The sequence below is a fragment of the Molothrus aeneus genome, chromosome Z (genome assembly GCF_037042795.1).
Source record: "Molothrus aeneus isolate 106 chromosome Z, BPBGC_Maene_1.0, whole genome shotgun sequence".
NCBI lineage: Eukaryota > Metazoa > Chordata > Aves > Passeriformes > Icteridae > Molothrus > Molothrus aeneus.
Genome location: NC_089680.1, coordinates 42,066,384 through 42,085,329, shown reverse-complemented (window position 1 = coordinate 42,085,329; position 18,946 = coordinate 42,066,384). Strand labels below are relative to the sequence as shown.

General features: G+C 42.7%; 1 protein-coding gene across 1 annotated transcript in view; it reads right to left on the bottom strand.

The window, feature by feature from the left end:
- PTBP3 (polypyrimidine tract binding protein 3) overlaps nt 1-1,195 on the bottom strand; it is a 38,946-nt gene extending 37,751 nt beyond the window's left edge. The window contains exon 1 of the mRNA XM_066568931.1: nt 1,161-1,195. The gene's annotated coding sequence lies outside the window, so the exon portion shown is untranslated. The remainder of the gene's footprint in view (nt 1-1,160) is intronic.
- Nucleotides 1,196-18,946: the final 17,751 nt, after the last annotated feature.

Sequence of the window (18,946 nt, the reverse complement as noted above, 5' to 3'; positions counted from 1 at the left end):
GCAGGATACAAGTTTAAGTTAGTGTAACATCTACATCTTTGCATGAAGTTGGAAGTGCTGACTTCCGTGAACATTTCACCTCTGCATATAGTTACAATGAAAAAAATAAACATTAGGCATGGTTAGTTTCCTGGGACAGCTGAATTTCCCATCATGGCCAAGACTTTGGATTTTGAAATATCAATAAGTAAAGGAAAAATATCAGCAATCAAACTTTCACTTAAAAAGCAGCCAGGGAAGTTAGCAGTACACACAACGAACTTGGGTTTATTACTTAGTTTCAAGTTGAGAAACTTTATCAAGACATAAAACAGCCAGCTACCGTCACACTATCCCAGCAGTGGGAGCACAATAATTCAGACTTGTTTAAAATATTTTTATCTTCTGAGGACTACAATGCTGTAGAAACTTCATCCCTGTAGCAATCTGCTGCATAGTTAAGGCTTTCAGTAAGGTCTATAAAAATGCATTATATGAATAACCATCCTGATTATTGATTAACCCCGCAAAATAGATGTCAATCAGTTCGCTTCCACATATGCACTTCAACCAGGCACCAGCGACAAGGCGAACAGCAGCGGCTCCACGTTTTCTCTGCTACAGACAAGCACCCCCAGACTCGGGGTACTAAACTTCAACTACCACGTGAAAACGCAAATACCCAAAAACTCATCGCGATCTACCTCTAACCTGCGCGCCAAAAGATTTTTTTACCACCTTATTAGGGGTTACTCCGTAATAAAGTTTAAAACCCGGGCAAGCGCAGGCCCCGAGCGGCGGCCGGCACCTCCGCCCCGCGGAAGGTCGGGAGCGCGTCCAGCCCCGCAGAGCGGCGCTTCCCGGCGCATCCCGGCCCGCGGCTGGGCGCGGGGCCACGGCCCCCGCGGGGCAGGAAACCGGCCCTGGCCACCGCCGCGGGGAAAACGCGACGCCGGCCGCCCTAGGAGAAAAAGAGAGAAAAAGAAAGAGGAAGGGAATGGAAGCCAGACCCGCACGCCCTGAGTACCACAAAGTTCCCCGCGGTGCGCCCGGCCCCTCAGCTCCAGCTCAGCGACGGCCGCCGGCTTCCTCCTTCTACAAGTACCTGGCGGAGCAGCCCTCGGGAATATCCCCACCCCAAGCCCGGCCCCTCCGAAACCCGGCCCCTCTCCGACACCCACCTTTCCCCTCGCTCCGCTCCGCTCCGCTCCCTCCGACGGGGGCGGAGAGGACCTCCCCCAGCCCCTCTCTCCCCACCCCCGCTGCTCCGAGGAAGAAGGAGCCGGGGTGTGCAGGTCACCGCCCCGCTCTGCCGCAGGCGGCACCAGGTGGAACCCTCGGGGCGCTCCCCCCGGCCAGCGGCCGCCGCCCGCCCCTCGGCGCGGCCCCGGCGCGGCGGTGGACCGGGACCCCCGTGCACGGCCCGGCGGGGCGGGCGGGGAGCGCCCGCGGGCGGGGCCGCCCCGGAGCGGAGCGCGGCGCAGACGCATCGAGGGCCCGTGCCCCCGCCCCGGCCTTTCCCTCCGCGGCGCCTGCGCAGTGCGGCGGTCCCGCCGCTGTGGGGCGCGGTCGGGCTGTGCCGGGGCCTCGCCCGCCCGCCGCGGCGCACGGGAGCAAGGCGTCGATCGCTCGGCATCACTTAAGCTGGAAAAGACGCCGAGGTCATCGAGTCTAATCTGTGACCGAACACCATGTCAACTAGACCATGGCACTACGTCCAGTCCTTCGTTAAACACCTCCAAGGACGGTGACTCTATTACTATTCTGGGCAGCCCCATTCCAAACTTTAATCACCCCTTCTGTGAAAGCGTTCTTCCTGATGTCCTCCCCTGCCACAGCTTGAGGCCATATCCTCTTGTCGTGTCCCTGGCTGCCTGGAAGAAGTGACCGACCCCGAGCGACCCCGACCTTCCTTTCATGCAGTTGTGGAGAGTGGTAAGGTCTCTCTCCCCTGAGCCTCCTTTTCTCTAGGCTCAACATCCCCAGCTACCTCAGCTGCTCTTCGGAAGGCTTGGGCTCCAAACCTTTCCTCAGTTATGTTTTCCTTCCCTGGGTTCTCTCCAGAACCCCAGTGTCTTTCCTGCTCAAAACTGAAAGCCAGACTTGAGGCACAGTCTCAGCATTACCCAGTGATGGTCAGGGGGATGGTCACTGTCCTGGTCCTCTTGGTGACACTATTGCTTGTACAAGCCAGGACATCATTGTCCTTTTTGGCCAGCTGGGCACACTACGGCCTGATGTTCCATCATTTGTCAAGCAGCACCCCAGGTCCTTTTCTGCCAGGCAGCTTCCTATCCACTCCTCCCCCAGCCTGTAGTGCTGCAAGGTTCAGGGCAGCAGCCACAGGTCAGAGGCTTCACCATCCCTTGAGGGCCCCAGGGCCCTCCTCCCCTTTGGGTCCCACAGAGCACCTGAGGCAGCCAGGACAGAGGGAGAAAGCTTGCCACTCACCCAGCATCAGAAGATGGGATTCATGTACCAGCCCTGCTGTGGATGCTGGTTGTGCTGTTCCTCTATGTGGTACAGCCCCAGCGCTGGCTGTTGTGCTGTTAAAAGGTGGTCAGCCCCTGTCCCTGTAAAAGCTGGACATGTGGGTTTGTGAATTCGCTGAGCCATATGTTAAGGAAACTTCCTACTTGATCAGGAGCCACTCTGGCAGTCAATCTTGCACAACCTGAGCTAGGATCAAGGCCCCTTCACAGCTACACTCCCCTACTCACACCGTAACACCAGATTTCCACACCATCTCCACCCCAGGTTTCCCAGAGCAGAGTTTCAGAAGTCCACATCCCCTGGGTGCAGGGGACAGATGTCTGGTCCCGACTGGAGAGTAGAGTGGGAAGCTGGGTGATGCCAGGCAAGGTCTGGTGACATACTTGTGGCTCCGTGCAGTTCAAGTGAGCTGCATCTACATCCTGCTCCTTGCCCAAGGGCAAGAGGTGCCCTGGAGATACCAGATAGAGACATCTGTCTTTCATGTAATGGCAAGGAATTGTGTTCCTCTGGTTATGTCCTGTGTAGGATGGACTTCCCTGAGTGAACTCTTTTTCTGAGCTATGTTGTTAAAGAAAAGTGTAGCCTCAATCAATGGATCACAGTCACAGGACAATTCTTCAATGTCCTGTGAGTCTGATAGATTTCACTCCTAAGAATACAGGAGTATCTAGAAGTTTGCTTTTCTGTTCCCCCACAAACTACAGGAACAGGACAAATCACCATGATCAAAGTACTTTGGGGAGTAGTTGTTTGAAAAAAAATGAATTTTAGTCTTAACATAAGGGTCAAAAATAAATTTTAGACATAACAGCAGACTCAGAAATTATTATATTTTAATCAGTTGTTATGAGAAAAGGAAGTGAGAATATTTATCAATGTATCTATTTTAGATATGCTAATCTGAGAACATACATATAAACAAATGAGAATATACTAATATATTCAATATTTCAAATGTATTGGAATATATGTTATATATGTTAGTAATTAAAATTTTATATGTATATAAATCTAAAAATTAAGGATTTTTGAGTCCTTTGAAAGAACTTTTCTTTAGAGGTCAGATTGTGAAAAATGACATACAGTTTCATCCCTTAGCACACATGTTTCTTGTTACAAGTTAAATATACAACGTAATTTAAAAATACTATAAGGGTTCTCCTGTAATTGCTCTGTACACTATAAAAATAGAAAGAAGTGTGTTTTGCCAGTAATCTAGACTTTGCTGCCATTGAAGAATGCTTTTAAATTAGCTTTCAACTGCAATTCACAAAGCCAATAGAAATTTTGATAGATTGTTATAACAGAAAAAGAAAATAAATCCTTTGTGATAGGGCCTGTGAGCTGGTTGCTAGCACAAGCAGGGAACAACAGAAAGGAAGAAAACTTTGATCATTCCCTTCCTGGGAGGCAAGCAGTGAAGGGGAGAGAGAGAGATAAAGATAATGTGAGGGATAACACTTCTAGGAAGCAAACTTGAGCTTTGGGAGTACTATTCCTACTTCACCTGTCACACTTTTAGTGACTTTATGTTTGTTTTCAGTTTGGAGGTTTTGTTCATTTGTGGTTTTGTTTGTTTGTTTTTAATTGGTCCCCTTATTCTATTTATTCACTTCAGCTTGCTTCTTTGATTGGTTATGTCTGTAGCTTTTCTCTTTTTCTCATTAATTTAAACTGTATTCTTCCTGACCTATGTCAAATTCATGTTTCTTGCAACTTTAGGGAAATCCATGGAGTTGTGCTGTCTATAACTTGGGTGTGTGTGATTGTGTTGAACAGATGTTCCAGCTGCCTTTTTTATATGGACATATAAACTGAATGATGGTCTTGTTTACTTTAAAGAGGTATATAGTGTGATTTAATTAGATAGAACTTCAAGGAAGAACAGATATCTGTATGCACAGATCCAATTATAGCATCAAGGCCTGGGTGCACGATATTTTGTCTGCTCAGCATACAAATACGAGTAGACAGATGTAATTAGCCAAACCGATCTATTTTAAACAAAATATGTTTATCTGGTTTTAACAACACCATATTTTACTAAAAATTACTTGTCTTTGATGTTATTCTATCAAGTTTAAAGAAAATAACACCTACTGTATTTTTCTCTTATTGATATTGTTGTTGTCCATATTGCTAACACTTGCTTACAAACCAAAACCAAATTACCTGGTTTTGTGTTTTGGAGTTGTAATTGTATTTCCATGGTTTTGAGTGTTTATGACATAAATTAATATTTGGCAGCTAAAAGGTCTTCTAAGCTGCTCTCTATTCAATGAGGACCTATTATCCATTTTATGTAGCTCCTATTTACTCAGAATAATTGGATACATTGTTGGTTTTCAGGTAATTCTTCTACTAAAACTCCAGTTATTTGTAATATGTTATGTTTATGTAACCAGATACATTATATTTCTGAGAATACTATACAGTACCACTTGTAGTAGGAACTTCTTTGTTTAGTTTCCTGGAAAAAAAAAAAAAAACCTAAGAGATTTCTTAACAGGGTAGTCATTGACTAGGTCATTTGACTTGCTCCAGCCTGACAACACAAGGCTTTCAATTAGAGACTGTAGCTCAAGAAATAACAGTCCTTATTAAACCTTGCAATTCACTGCAATTTTACCATCTCCTCAGCTGTTGTGGTGCAACTAAACTGCAAAGTCACTCCACAATCTGCATTTAAAAAGGTAACTTCATCCACCTTTTTTGGTTTTAGGATTAGTACAGTAATGTAGAAGAGCAGACATCTGGAAAGAGCAGCCATGGACTTCCATGATCCTACCCCTCTCAGGTTTACTGTGCACTGTACAGTAAACAGGCTGGCAGCTCCTGGTAGGGTATGGCTATTCCACCAAACTGCTCACTGCTCTGAGTCAGAAATAAAGCTGCATCTTTGACTCTGCTGATCACTTCTGGAGAGAAGCAAAAGGTAGATGCTTTCTCTGACTAAACCAGTTCCTTTAAGGGAAATACTCAAAGTGACAATTACATATTGTGATGTGTTAAAATATATGTGCTCTTGCCATAGTCATGCATTAAGTTACCATTAAAGAATTTAGCTACACTGTTTAACTATAAAGTCCGTAATAACCTCACATGAGGAAAATGTAGCATTTGAGACCATGTTTAATCTCCTGATTTCAATGCAGAATCATTCTAAGATCACAGTAAACCTAAATAGCATTTATTGGCAAATGGCAACAAATTAATATATGTCTGCTTCTTGGAATATACTAACTAAATTACTAGTGCTGGAAACAACATAGCTAACCTGTTAACTATAGCCTGTTCAAATTAGTCCAGAGCTGGCAAGATCCTTGGATGCTTTAGAAGGTGGCAAAAGATCAGGTGAGAACAAAAAAAGGCTTTGGCAGAGTTTGGGTTTCAAGAGCCTTGAAATAGTGTGTAATATTTAAGAATGGCAGAAATTGAAAGATATTATGACTGTGTTTGTTGATATAAAATTTTAGGTTGTTCCTAAACCTTAAATGAAAATGCTGATGCAAAATGTAGCAAATTTGGGATCTAAAATTATGCTCCAAAATCAGTATTTGTGTATAGAACTGACAGAATCTGTAAAATCTGGAACATAAAGCCCCTACCCCCAGTGAGGTAAATACATTTTGTTTTTAAAATAAATATTTGGCATTGGCCAGTTCAGGGGAAACCCAGAAGATTACCCCAAATGTTTAAGCTCAAAAATAGCCATTTGAATCATAGAGCAGAGGATCAGGAGACAAAAGACAGGCATAGAGCAAGAGGAGTACTTGCTGTTTCAACTCGCAGAATAACCATTTTTCAATGCTGATAAGACAGTACCAAACACTTCCTGTTGTATCTGACTGTTTTGAGACACCCTTTGTCCTTGAGACAAAAAAATTTGAAAAATTTAATAGGAGTCCATGCACTGAGTATGGCAGCAAAGATCTAAGTCCTTTTCATTGGCCTACTCCTAGGATCCAGTCTGTATGAATCTTGGGTATGTATGTAATGCATCACTAATGAGGTGGTATGTTTTGAGGGTGCATCAAAAATTTTTGTATGTTCTCCCTCTAATTCACAATGCATGCTTGGAGATGGTCAGGGAATATTATAAATCTTGTTTCCCATTGCATTTTTTTTTATGCTGAATTGAATTACTCACTGCCACCATTTACAAACCTATTAAATGTTACAGATGTGACAGACTGGAGCATTTAAGGACTGTTAAGGAGGGCTTCCAGAGGCAGAAGTTACCAACCTATTTGTGAGGACAAGTGGGGCTCTTCTAGGAAGGAAAGTGTCTTTTCATCATGGAAAGGTCAGGTAGCAGCAAGAAAAGGCTGTTTTTCCCAAAATAAGGTTTGAGGAGAGCAGCCACAAGGCAGTGACCTTGTGGTAGTGACCTTGGCAATACAGTGCTGTCCCCTGGCACCAGAGGCAGGTGAATCCAAACAATGATTCAAGCACAGAAGGGGCAAGTGCGCCTATGATGTAGCTAAGCAGAGACTGAAGGCACAGACATGAGGTTAAATGGAGACTCCAGTCAGAAGGTGTAGATGTAGGCTTTGGGAGAGGCTTGTCAGAGAAACCAAAAGCTATTTGTCATCAAGGTTTCTGACAGGGTCATACTGGGTGTGGACTCTCCTGTTGACTCTGTTAATTTCAAAGGGAGAAAGAAGATGGGATATCAGGATGAAGAGAAGCCAGAAGAAAGCTTTTCATCTTCTCTAGTGGTGAAGGGCTGTTAGGAAGAAAACTAATGGTCAGAGTTTCCTTTGAGCAGAATGTTTGTTGGAAAAGCAGACATTGCTTTTGGATGAAGAAATATTCCTACTTTTTTTCCCCTGATGGGACACAGAGTAGTGATATCATCTTCTATTGAAAGAGATTCCTCCCCCAAGCCTTCTGGATAACATCAAAACACTCTGTCTCATGTTTTTCTCACTCCATTTTTTCTCCAGATGGAAATGGCTTGTTTGCATTAGTTGCTTTGTGTTTTAACAGTACTTACAGTTGTGATGTAGCTAATGTAGCTAATGAGAATATCTTCAGGATGTAACAATATTGGTAATGAAACTGTGAATGTTGGAGATCATTTGGCCTAGGGTTTCTTAGCTGACTTCGTTGTTGACTGAAGAGAAACATCTATTTTGCCTATTTTAAGCATCTACTTTTTAGGATGCAGACTAACTTTTGTCCTAATATCTTGACATTCTGTGACATGGATTTCTGGTACAGCTTATCTTCTGTAAAAGTCTATAAGCTTTTTCAATTTTTCTTCAACTGAGGCTACTGCTGTGCCTAATAATGGAGAAATGATCACATCTTTTCTGTAAAGAAGCCTTTGTACTTCGTTGTACATGGGTACATGGGTACAACATGGGTATAACAGGCTTGTCGCCCCCTTCATGTGCCTTCCTGCTACATCTTGACATAAGACCTGTGTAATAAATTTGTTAGCACCTCCAGGTGCCTTCCTTCTACAGCTTAGCATAACAATACCCTCCAGTGGTAAGCTTTGTTTGTTTGTTGCTTATTTGGAAGTGTCAGGGAAACGGCAGAGCTTCCTAGATGGCCAATTAGCTGATAACTGTTATAGTCGAATATCATTGTCACACAGCACAGTTTTTTTCTCCCTGAAAAATTTTCTTGACATTCTTCCAGTGTTCTCAGTAGTAAGTTTCATTAATGGACCAAATTTCCTATCAGTGCATGGCTCTAACAATTGAAACAGATCTTTATTTTACATATCTAGCATACTTATATGCTAGATACATAAAATACTTACGTATCTAGCATACTTATACTTTTTTTCTTTTCAAATATTCAAATAATCTGGTTTTGGTAGGTAACTGACAATTTAAATTTTCTTAGTATTCATATTGTCCCTTTCAGACTTTGATTAATTTGAAAGACTATCATGTTCATGACTTGTTATTTCCATACATCTGTTATAAGTTAGTTGTCCCTTAGGATGCTCCAGTGTGATTTTAGAGTTCATTCCCACATTATACTTAGCAAATTACTATTTCTAGTTCTATAGGCTTTGTTTCACAGATACAGAAGCACTATCTCGTATGAACTTTGTAAATAGCTACATGTACCAGCATACACATGACTGGGTGAGGAGTTTAAGCCAGGGAAACAGCTGCTATATGTTTAATTTCTAGTCATCTGGAATAAGGATCATTTGCAACTGCACAGTGTTACTTGTATGTATTTTTTGACTATAGTTAACAATTCTGTTCCACAACTCTTTGGAATTACTTGGTACCAAAGAATTTACAGACTTGCAGAGTTTGAATTTAAGTTCGTTCGTGTGTTTTGGTCATATGTGGTCACAAACAGGTCAGAGCATATGGGTAATTTCTGAAGATTAATCTCTCTACTTGCAGTCCTGTGGATCTAAATAATACGTAGTTTCTAACCTAAGCCATTTATGCCAAAATTTCTTAGGCTGTAGCATAGTGTCTGTTTGTGTCTTTTATCAGGTCATGGTGTAAATGCCTAGAAAAGTGCTGAAGGACTGAGACCAAATCTGGTAATTGTGGTCTTGGTCTTATGCCTCCTCCATTGGAAGAACTTTTAATTGCTGCTGGTAACAGTGTGTACTGTAGACTTAAACCTAGGCTTTCTTTCATACACCAAATTGCTAATAGACTCTTCTGAGTGATCTTTTGATAAGCCCTGTCGTTTCTGCTCAGGAAGCCATCCATATTCCTGCCAGATTTACAAGGCAACATCTGCTTATGTGAAGTTGTATTTCCAGTCATAGTTCTCTTCTGCTTTTTTAATTAACTGTCAGGTGAAAAAGAAAATTACAAAATGAACATGAGAAGTGGAGTTCTTTTGCCTTTTAGGCTGAACTGGAAAATAATATGAAAAAGGTGCCCTTAGTTTTGTTTAAGAAGACTGCTTCTGCCAGCTCAGATTAGTCCCATTTTACAAACACTTGACCTAGTAACACTAACAAAAAGGTGATAATCTAGCAGAAGATGAAGTGAGTGTGGGGAATAGGAACTGACTAATAGAGATTTGGCACAGCTTTTAGGAGAATGCTTTTCCACTTCTCTCTCTTTTTCACTTTCTCTTTTTTCTTTCTTAATGACTCATTTTTCTCATATAGTTCTCAGGAATGACTAATCAACTTTGTGTATGACTGTACTTGAACACAGGTGGGGAAGATGCTCATTTGGGGAAGTTGGGTAATGCTATCAAAAGGTGATGAACATCTGTCAAAATCATAATTTATAAGAATTACAACAGCTCTATTAATGACTGCATTGTTGGTCTGCTCTTTCATGTATCCAGCGTCTTGCTTCTCTTTGGGTTGCCCGTTCTTCAGGGCAGGGCTAGTCACGCACTCTGTGTTTGCCCAGGAAGTGGCCCACAGGACTAAGTCTTTAGTATATTCCAGATAAGCAACAAGAGAGAGTAGAATAGAATAGAATAGAATAGAATAGAATAGAATAGAATAGAATAGAATAGAATAGAATAGAATAGAATCAAATAGAATCAAATAGAATCTTTGGAAGGAACCTACAAAGACCATTCTGTCCAACTGCCTAGCCCCGTCAAAGCTAACCAAAAGTTAAAGCATTTTACTAAGGGCATTTTCCAAATGCCTCTTACTTGGGGAATCAACCACCTCTTTGGGAAGCCTGTGTCAGTGTTTGACTGGATAAGACAGACTAATGAAACAATCTACCATCCTCCCAGGCTTTTACTTTTGCTCCTTCCAGAGAATCACACACACAGAATCACACACAGAATCACTAAGTTGGAAGAGACCTTCAAGATCATCGAGTCCAACCGAGCTCTAACTCCTCAACTAGACCATGGCACTGGGTGCCACATCCAGTCTTTTTTTAAACACATCCAGGGATGGTGACTCCACCACCTCCCTGGGCAGACCATTCCAGTACTTTATCACTCTTTCTGTGAAAAACTTTTTCCTAATATCCAACCTATATTTCCCTTGGCACAGCTCGAGACTGTGTCCTCTGGTTCTGTCAGTTGCTGCCTGGTGAAAGAGGCCAACCCCCACCTGACTACAGCAACCTTTCAGAAGTTGTAGAGAGTGAAAAGGTCACCCCTGAGTCTCCTTTTCTCCAGGCTAAACAACCCGAGCTCCCTCAGCCATTCCTCACAGAGCTTGTGTTCCAAGCCCCTCACCAGCCTTGTTGCTCTCCTCTGGACACGCTCAAGTGACTCAACGTCCTTCCCAAACTGAGGGGCCCAGAACTGGACACAGCACTCAGGGTGTGGCCTCACCAGTGCTGAGTACAGAGGAGAATGACCTCCCTGTTCCTGCTGGCCACACTGTTCCTGATACAGGCCAGGATGCCCTTGGCCTTCTTGGCCCCCAGGGCACACTGCTGGCTCATGTTCAGCCGGCTGTCGGCCAGGACCCCCAGGTCCCTTTCTGCCTGGGCACTGTGCAGCCACACCATCCTCAGCCTGTAGTGCTGCAGGGGGTTATTGTGGCCAAAATGCAGGACTGGGCACTTGGACTCATTAAACTTCCTCTTGTTAGACTCTGCCCATCCACCCAACCATTCCAGGTCTCTGCAGAGCCCTCCTACCTTCCAACAGATTGACACATGCTCCCAGCCTGGTGTCATCTGTAAATTTACTAAAGAAAGACTCAATCCCATCATCCATGTCATCAATGAAAATATTGAACAGAACTGGCCCCAGCACAGACCCCTGAGGGACACCCCTCAGGGTGAGCAGCCACCAGCTGGATGCAGCACCGTTCACCACCACCCTCTGGGCCCAGCCATCCAGCCAGTTCCTAACCCAGCAAAGAGCGCTCCTGTCCAAGCCGTGGGCTGCCAGCTTTTCCAGGAGTGTGCTGTGGGAGAGGATGTCAAAGGCCTTGCTGAAGCCCAAATAAACAACATCCACAGCCTTTCCTGCATTCAGCAGGCAGGTCACCTGGTCATGAAAGGAGATCAGGCTGGTCAAACATGACCTACCCCTCCTAAACCCACACTGGCTGGGTCTGATACCCTGGCCATCCTGTAAGTGCTGTGTGATGACACTCAATATAAACTGCTCCGTTACCTTGCCAGGTACTGAGGTCAGGCTGACTGGTCTATAATTACCAGGATCTGCCTTCCCACCCTTTTTGTGAATGGGGGTCACATTGGCCAGCTTCCAGTCATCTGGAACCTCACCAGTGAGCCAGGACTGTTGGTAAATGATGGAGAGTGGCTTCTCAAGCTCATCAGCCAGGTCTCTCATCACCCTGGGATGGATTCCATCTGGGCCCATAGATTTATGAATATCCAAGCATCTCAGAAGTTCTCTGACTGCCTTCTCTTTGATAATGGGGGGACCGTTCTGTTCCCTGACACCATCTACCAGCCCAGGAGGACAGCTGTCCTGAGGACAAGCCATCTTCCCACTAAAGACTGAGGCAAAGAAGGCATTAAGCACTTCCACCTTCTCCTCATCTGCACTTACTAAGTTCCCTCCCACATCCAATAGAGAACAAAGGTTGGTCTTACCCTTCCTTTTGCCATTAATATTGTAAAAACATTTTTTATTATCCTTTACAAAAGTTGCCAAATTAAATTCAAACTGAGTTTGGCCTCTCTAATTTTTTTCCTACATGCCCTAGCAAGCCTCTTAAATACTTCCTGCGGGACCTGACCTTCCTTCCAAAGATGGTACATCCTCTTTTTATTCCTAAATTCCTTCAAAATCTCATTGCACATCCAGACTGGATGTTTGCCTCATCAACTCATCTTTCGGCACACAGGGACAGTCTGTTCCTGTGCTCTCAGGATCTCTGTTTTGAAGCACACCCACCTTTCCTGGACTCCCTTGTTTTTAAGGGCTGCTTCCCAAGGAACTCTCTAAGTCTCCTGAGTAGGCCAAAGTCTGCCCTTCAGAAGTCCAATGTAAAAGTCTTCTTGGTGTTCCTCCTCTTTTCACCAAATATCGAGAACTGTGTAATTTCATGATCACTCTGCCCCAAGCAGCCTCCAAGCACCACATCTCCCACCAGCCCATCTCTATTTATGAATAGACCTGCAAACAGCAGGTCTAACATAGTCCCTCCCCTGGTGGGCTCACTCACCAGCTGTGACAAAAGTTATCCTCTACACACTCTAAGAACTTCCTGGACTGTCTCTGTTCTGCTGTATTAAGTTCCCAGCAGATGTCTGGTAGGTTGAAGTCACCTACAAGAACAAGGGCTGGTGATCCTGACACATTCTCCATCTGCTTATAGAATAAGTTGTCCACCTCTTCCTCCTGGTTGGGTGGTCAATAACAGACTCTCAGGAGGATGTCAGCCTTGTTGGCATTCCCTTAATTCTTACCCACAGGCATTCAGCTTCATCATGATTAGTTTCAATACCCATGGCATCCAAAACCTCCTTAATGTAAAGGGCCACCCCTCCACCTCTTCTCCCCTTCCCGTCTCTTCTGAAGAGCTTGTAGCCATCCAGTGCAGTGCTCCAACTATGTGAGTCATCCCACCACGTTTCGGTGATGGTGACTACATCACAGCTTTGTTGTTGCACCACGGCCTCCAGCTCTTCTTGTTTGTTATGCTGTGTGCATTGGTATACATGCACCTCAGCTGGGCTAATGATTTCAGCCCTAACTCAGGCTTACCACCCTTAGGCCTGCTTCCAGACAGCCCAGATACATCCCCTTCCCCCTTCAAATGTAGTTTAAAGCCCTCACAAGTTCCACCAGTTCATAAGCTAAAATTGTTCTGCAGTTAACAGAGAGATGGAGCCCATTTGGTTCCAACCGGCCAGGTGCTGAAAAAGTTGCCCCATGATCAAAGAACCCCAAATTCTGTTGATGACACCTACCCTTAAGCCACTTGTTGACAGTGTGGGCTTTCCTATTCCTTTCACTGTTTTTCTCTTGCACAAAAGGCACTGAGCAGAACACTACCTGCACTCCTGCCCTATCAGCTACTTGTCCCAGTGCGCTAAAGTCCCTTTTAATTGCCGTGACACTCCTCTTTTCAGTGTCATCACTGCCAGCCTGGAGTATCAGCAGTGGGTAATAATCAATGGGCTGAAATCAGCCCAGGGAGTCTCTTGGTAATATCCTGTACCCAGGCCCCAGGGAGGCAAGAGACCTCTCTGTGCGGTGGGTCCAGTTGACATATGGGGCACTCTGTTCCCCTCAGAAGTGAAAGGAAGGCTCTCAGGGCAGATAATTTTCTTCTACCCTCTGGCTGATCCTCTAGGTCCAGAGCCTCATACCTATTCTGAAGTGGACCTGGGTAGGTAATGGGGGTCGGGAGGAATTTTTATTACCTCTCCAAATAGGCACCCATTTCCAGTCCCCTTCATCCTCCAGTGTCTTCCTATTGCTCCTCAGAAATGTCTGACAAGTGAGAAACTTTGTCAAGCAGTTGCAGTACACAGTCTCTTTATATGTTTCTTGTAGCATTTCTTTATGTTCCTCCTTTTGGACAGAATACTAATACTGGTAATATTTATTCCCTATTGTTTTCAAGTACAAAAATCCTTTTACCATAGTATGAAGACATCAGATTTAGAGGATGTGCCTTATTTCAGTTATAATATACTGGGATATCAAGAGCTCTTTACAGTCTGAAGGAATAAAAAATGTAGTATTTGGCTATAAATAGAACTTAAATTTATATCATGCACTGGATGGCAGTCATTTTAATCTGACTTACAGTAAGGGCAGTACTTTAAGAACCAGAGCCTAATTCTGCAAGTCTTTTGTACTGAAATCCAAGGACTTAATTCAGGCTCTATGAGATACTGGACCAAAGTTGCAAAGAGTTAATATCTGTGTGGGGGCACTGGACTAAATCCTTAAGTGTGTTTCTATTTCTACTTCTGTTTTCAAACTGTGTTTTCAGAACTTGTAGAATATAAGGTGTGATCAGTTGTATGAATAACAATGATTTTTTAGAAGGCTTGAAGGAGTATTGTGTCAGAAAGGAGTTAATTAAGTAACTTTTTCTTGTATTATTATTGTAAAAGTGACCAGGAAGTACTTGGCAGCAGTGGGCAGGGAAGGTGGCTAAAACCAAGGTAGCATAGTTGTAAACTCTGACAGACAGAGAGAAATGGTTTATCTTACTTTCTCATGTTCACGAGGGTATACCTGAAAATGTCTTTTGAAAAACTCCTGCCAGCGGGGGTTATATTAAAGAAACCACTTAAGAACTTTTTTAACAATAATACTTTTTTGAAGAATATTAAATACTAAGGTTTTGAGAGAATCCTTAAGGCTGTAACTTACTCAGTTCATATTTGTGAATATTTTAAAATTTAAATCCTGTAAGTCCACATATTCAGACCTTTGTGCATGCAAGAATAGTCATAGATAAGTTCAGGGTAAATCTTGCATGCCTGGAGCAGATTCACTATTCATCTGAAGTCAGTTGTTTCTCGTTACCTTGCCATTTGTTTAAATCTCCAGTAGATTTACATGCACACATGCTCACAACAAACACGCGAACAAACAAACCCCTGTTAAAAAGTTAATGTTTTCAAATACTGCACACTTAGGGTCAGGCCCAGTTTTCCCAATCTTCAGTCAGTATTACAGAACTCAGTGGGACTTCCAGCACATGTTACATGAACAGGACTGAACATGTAGCTGACCTGTTTCTTTACCTATGAAATTGTGGTGTCCTTCCAAGATGATTAGTGTCACAATGGTCTGTGCTTCACCTCACTCTAGAAGACGTCAGAACAAAGTCAGACTTTATCTGTAGTAAGCACCCTTGTTAATTCCTGCTAGCACAACCTTGAGTAAGAACAAAAGCCAGGGTGCCAAATTGTTACTTTTTTTGTCTAACTCTTGCTAAGTTCCCAGAAGGGAGCTGGACCAGTCTCAGTGGTTTCTTGGGACAGAGCACTATAGATGGGCATATGTGTCTTTGCCAGAGGCATATACAAAGAAATTTTTTGGGTGTTTCCAACACTAACACTGTTCTGGAGTTCTTTAAAAGAGTTTGTAAGGATGCTGTGAATAAAACTATTTCAGGTCAGTTATCTGCATGAAAAGTGATAGGATATTCAAATCTCCTGCTGCTTTGGCAGAGTTGCTCTACATTGATCTCCAGTATGACACTGAGGGCATGGTCAGACATTCATTCTTGCTCTACAAAAGTCACACTTATTGAAGGATGGAAGAGAGGCAACTTCTGTTTCATAGCTGTCCTCCAACCATTCCTTTTCCTCTCCATCCAATATAAAGCTGCATGTCTGCATCTCATAAGCAAAGAGATGGTAAGAGAAGAGAGAAACTGAGCTTTCGTCTGGGTGGCAGATCCATCTGTAGGTTCAAAGCCTAAGCTGGGTGCCCAGGCACAAGCTTTAAATGTGGTAGCATTTGGGGTCAGAAGTTGTTGAGAGTATCATGGCAATGGGGAAGAAACCTTATTCATCCTCAAATGTTTAAATACACACTAAGCAAGGGAAATAATTTTGTGAAGACCTGAAGTGTACTTCACCTACTCGAGTAAATATTCTGCCTTGAAAGAGGCAAAGCAATGAACCATGGATAGATATGCTGCATTAACACTGCCTCCTTCACAAATTTCAGAATTACAAGAGAAATGTTATAGAATGTAATTTGTAAAATTGAAGAGACTTATTCTGGTTATAGCAGAGGAGTATGCACACTTTAGGCTCTGAAGTATTTCTCAGGTATTTGGAGACATATTCAACCTCTAGCATGGTCTTTAACAGCACAGTGCATATGGGCACTAATAACATGCCAGTGTAAGCCTTGCTGCAGCTAATTTCTGTAAACACTTGTACAAGACAGCAGCAACAGTCCTTAATTATTAGTAATGAATATTACTAATAATTAAGCATGTTTGAATGAACATATTATTTGAAGTTGCAAGCCTTCTTTTAAAACTAGGGAAACATGGTTTTAATGGTACTTAATTTTTGTTTAAAATTTATTTTTCCAAAGAGACACTATTTTTCAGCCTTTGTTGAATACTCACTTTTCCCCAAGATTTAGGTCCTTCTCCTATGGACATATTAAAGCTGGTATGATCAATGATCACTTTAGAGTAGTCCTATCCTGTGCTAGCAATGTGGCTCAATTCACAGCTGGCTGTCTTGCAAGTAGTGGGGGAAAAGTCTATCTTGTGGAGTTCTCAATACAGATAGACAAAATATGGTAGGAGGAACGTGCATAGAAATAATTGCCCAAGATGACACAGCTGAGTTGGAGCTGAAACCCAGCAGTGTCATTTGCACTGTCTTGCATGCCAGCTTTTCTTAGTCTCACTGAAATAGAGTACCCCATTTTTACCTGCTTTGAAATGTCTTTTCTCATACATCCTTCATAAAGAAGTGCATGGTTATAGCACAGCCCTACTTCTCCCTGCTGCTGACAGCATGACAAATGCTGAAGTCCCGTCCCTTTTCCTATGGTGTTTTTCACCCCATAGAAATGCTTCTTTTGTTGCATTCCTTGCCCATCTGTAGTCAAGATCCATAGATATGGAACACCATAACTCTCATAGTTTTGAGAACACCAGCTAAATGGAGCTTCCTGAAGAAAATTACAAGACCGGGAACTCTAAATGGCTCACAAGATTTTTAAAGAATGTATAATTTCTTCTGCATAAGTGGCTACTCATAATCTGATGCTTTGGACTGCATTAAAATAAGATACATTTATTAAGAGCCTGCATGGTTTAAAGCTGTACAAACAATTTTGGTAGAAATAAGAGCGCCTCATTTTCAAAGGCACTGGGAAATGGAAACAGTGAGTTTTGTGGTTGGCACAGGTGGTCTGCCCCTGTCTGCAGTTAGCCTCAGCATATCAAATGAAGGAAGAACGTAGCAGGAGTCTTTTTAATTAATCTTCATGTTTACATTGGCCCTTTGGTTCTTTGTATGCTCGAGTATGTGAATGTACAAAGGGAAGGCTGCACGTTAGTTAATACGTTATGTAGTGAGATTTTTGTCAGCCTAGCCTTTATGCTAGTTGTACTCACCAGTAATTTATTACAGACTTATTAAAAACTTCACTTTGAAGAAGGTAATGACTCTATTTCAGCTTTTTGTTTTGGTTTTCTGTGGGCTTGGCTTTCTTAAAAACAATTTTAAGATCTGCATCAATGAGATATCAAACAGAAATAAGAAATTACCCATGGACACTTGGCTTAGTCACGGATTTTTCTAGCCATCTGCATTTAGTTGTGCAGATGTTACAATCAGTGTTCCCCATATATCAACTTATTTTGAGATATTACTATGAAGGTTATAGCATAGCTATTCCTTCTATGTTTTCCCCTTGGTTTTCTGTATATTACATACATAAGCTAAAGCATGCAGAATCCACAAAGTGAACACAGAGCTTTGTCCTCACCATTGCTGCAGTGTGGAAACACAGTCAAAATAGAAATAGCCCAACCATGAGATTGCCTGTTATTTTGGTGTGCTCAACACTGAAAAGCTTTTGCTGCCATGAATGATGTAGATTAGGGAATCTTCCAGAGTGCTGATGCCTATAGCTGAGCACAGCTGTACTGGCAAAAAAATGAAATAATCCTTTTGACACTATACAAAATTAGGTAACAGAGACTAACAAAAGGTTTATCATAGAAATTAATTTCTTGCAAAAAAGAGAAGAAGCTTGCTTTTAGTTGCACCACTCCTAATCTGAATTGCTTTTACACAGAGAAACACTCCATACTGCTTTATAAAAAACTTTTCAGTGACAGTCCCATTTCAGCTGCTTTGTCTTCTCACTGTGATACCACAGTAAAATTCCACAGAGCTGTTGGCATAAGACTGTTAAGAAAAATCTGTGGATTCCTGTTCAATATCACAAAATATGTGCTGGAAAATAACAAGTTAACTGTTTGTGAAGAACACATGTTCACTAGCAGAAAATTGTGGAAGAGATCTATAAGCACACCCTATCAATCACCTGAGGAGAAGGGAAATGCACTGTTATAAAAAGGATGAAGCCAGATTATTTGCTTTCTTAGACAATTTTTAGCAGCTCATTGTGAGTGGAGAGAAGGGAACTCTGGTTCTTAGAAGAAAGCAATTCAGCTTCCAGTGAGCTGTAAGAAAGAACGCAGCAGTAAAAGAAGTTTAGGGTCATTCTAATGGTTTTCACTTCCCTTTTTGAAGTGAAAGCAATGAGGTCAGTATGGCTTTGCTGAAAAGCAGATCACAACTGACAGATATGGTGGCCTTCTACCATGGAGTTACAGCAGTTATGGGTGAAGGAAGTGTGAATTACATCTATCTTGGACTTGTGCAAAGCATTTTACGCTCTTCCACATGACATCCTTGTCTCTAAGTTGGAGTTGATGCATGTAACACTTGGTGGATAAGGAATTGGCTGGATGGTTGCATTCAAAGAGTTGTGATCAATGGCCCAATGTCCATGTGGAGACCAGTGATGAGTAGTGTACGACAGCCACTAATGTCTTTGTTGGTGACAAAGCTAGTGCACCCTCAGCAAGTTTGCTGGTGAC